This window comes from Thunnus albacares, chromosome 3 (genome assembly GCF_914725855.1).
Source record: "Thunnus albacares chromosome 3, fThuAlb1.1, whole genome shotgun sequence".
Classification (NCBI taxonomy): Eukaryota; Metazoa; Chordata; class Actinopteri; order Scombriformes; family Scombridae; genus Thunnus; species Thunnus albacares.
In genome coordinates this window covers 6,988,656-6,991,480 of record NC_058108.1, presented here as the reverse complement: position 1 = coordinate 6,991,480, position 2,825 = coordinate 6,988,656, and positions in this window count along the sequence as shown.

The following is a 2,825-nucleotide window of genomic DNA, read 5'->3' as shown; positions in this document are numbered from 1 at the left end:
TTTCCATCGTCTGTGTCTTATATAAATATAGAAAAGTAATGATTACTGTCATGGATCAGCAGATACTCTAGATTGCAACGTGTTTCAAGCTTGGCGCTCTTCCTCAGGCAGTATCGAGAGGTTTATTACAGGTTAATTATAGAAATAGAGAAAAAGCAGGAAATGATGCAGTAAATACTGTGTCATACTATTTTTGGATTGGCTTTGTCCTCTAACATGTATGGATGTATTTGAGAAGTTTACACTCTGAGTAAAGAAGGAGAAACTATTGTTCGTTTATGTAGTCTTTTCAGCAGCAGGGGTGGTTCTAGGAATTTTTAACTGGGGTGGCCCAGGGGTGCAAAAGGGATGTCTAGAGGTGGCCACAATGTGTTGTTAATGTGCACACACAATGCATAGAATTTTTTTATGCATTAATATTCCACCAATAATAGGCTAAAACATAAATTAATAGGCTACATGCATACACATAACTGTTAATGGTTAGTATCCTATTTTGCAGAACCTTTATAGTCAAGTGGGTTAACATTAACAATCACAAATAATAGGACCTTTTTCTGAGCTCATTTACAAAAGTTAAGGCTATTAAGTAGTCAAATGCTCTCAATTTGAATGGAGTCAAAAGCATGAAGTGACTGGATAAGTAACATGTATTATTACAGAGTTAGTGTGAATGTGATTTTTGGACAAAGCAACAATGTGTTTTACCATCTTCAGGTTCCTGAGCTTTAATATAATAATAATGCTCTGGCCTGTCACTAAACCTGTGCAAGGATTTGTGGTTATGGATCTATAAAAAATCATTCAAAGAGCTGATGAGGCATTTTATCAAAAGGTAGGAAACCCTTAAAATAATAATAATAATAATAATAATAATAACAATAATAATAATAATAATAATAATAATAAAGCTGCAAGCCGCGATGATCGGGCCCTCACACCTTCGCGCACGTCGGGGTGTGCCACAGTTGAAGTGCTGTTAATGGCAAGCAATATGATGCAGCATTTACTAGAGGGTATTGTACACGGATATGCATTTTCCTGAATATTTGACATTAAATGTGGGAGATAACAATCGTTCTCTGTGTCTACTATGCAGTGCTAGAAAGTTATTATTAAGTCAATAATAAGGTACATATAAACTTACATGCGAATTGCAGTCTGTCTTCTGGCTGGTAGTCCTAGATTTATACTATGTACCCACTCTATATTTGGGTTTTATTGGTACACAGTCACTCCTCTGTTTAAAAACAAAACATTTAATTCAGTATTTCTATAGCCTTATGATTATTTTCATAATATATGTATATAGGCCTTTCTGCTGTATCCTACAAAAATGAGCTCCATTCAACCCCCACACCAGTGGCGGCTGGTGACTCAAAAAATTGGGGAGGACAGGAGGAAAACCAACATGGAATCTTACAACAAACTGCATCAAACTATATCATTGTCCCACCTGATGAAATCCGAGGGGTGGGGGGCAATTTTATATGCCCATAAAACAATTTGCTTTTAAAAACAAAAACCCCTGAGTGGTGTAATGGCTGCTTCTTTAAAGACATTTAGCATATACATATTGTTTCTACACAAAGAAGAACTCATTTTAGCCGTGGAGTGGTTCAGATGTGTGATTTTACCAACAAATTGAAATTCAAATTTATAGTATTGTTCTATTGTGACAACAGATTTACGTTCTCATCAAAAACAGACAAGATATCACATGATTTACACGTGTTTCCTATGTTTACCACAAAGCTTATAATGTGATACAGGAACAGATCAGTGCTGAATACTAGAGAGACTGAACACTAAAAACATTCACAGATCTAAAAGTGTTGGTTCACATCAGAAAGTATTAATGCATGTATCAAATACATGACTTACACACTCTTATCTATGTGCACGACATACAAAGTATAGTGTACAAAGCTGACATGTTAACACTAGGGGTGCAACAGATCACAAAACTCCACTTCAACCCTAAATTTTACCCCCTAAACATGTTCATAAACTCACCAAATTTGGCACGCACATCAGGTCTGGTGAAAAATTTGATAAAATGTAAAAATTATCCCCCAAAGTGCCAAAATGTGCTGTTGACACCAGGGGTGCAACAGATCACAAAACTCGTGGTTCGGATCGTATCATGGATTTGAGTCAAACAAATAAAACTTTGTTTTCCATTTATTCTGTAACACACTTACAGCAAGAAACGTATTTCGTGTGTTTGTTTCTTTCTAATTAGGGCCTGAGCCCAAAGGGCAAAGACCCTATTGTATTTCGTGTGTTTGTTGCTTTCTTATTAGGGCCTAAGCCCAAAGGGCGAAGACCCACATTGTATTTCGTGTGTTTGTTTCTTTCTTATTCTTTCTTTATTAATACGCCACTTCAACCCTAAATTTGACCCCCTAAACATGTTCAAAAACTCACCAAATTTGGCACACACATCAGGTCTGGTGAAAAATTTGATAAAATGTAAAAATTATTCCCCAAAGTGCCAAAATGTGCTCTATAGTGCCACCTATGTATCTAATATGGCTGCCACGGCCCGTAGGAATGTCATAGAGAGATCCAACCAGAACTCAATTATTCATCTCATCAAGACCTACAAATCATATGCTGACACCCCTGACCTAAATCCAACAGGAAGTCCGCAATATGCCCATCAAAGTACAACTTTGTGCCAATTTTGGACCTCCAAGAAATGCTATCTCCTCCTACGGCGTTTATGGTATCGGCTTCAAACTTCAATACATGACTTATGACACTGTGTTGAGCAAAAATTGTTAAAAACTTTGTAATAACTCGAACAGTTACAGATATTA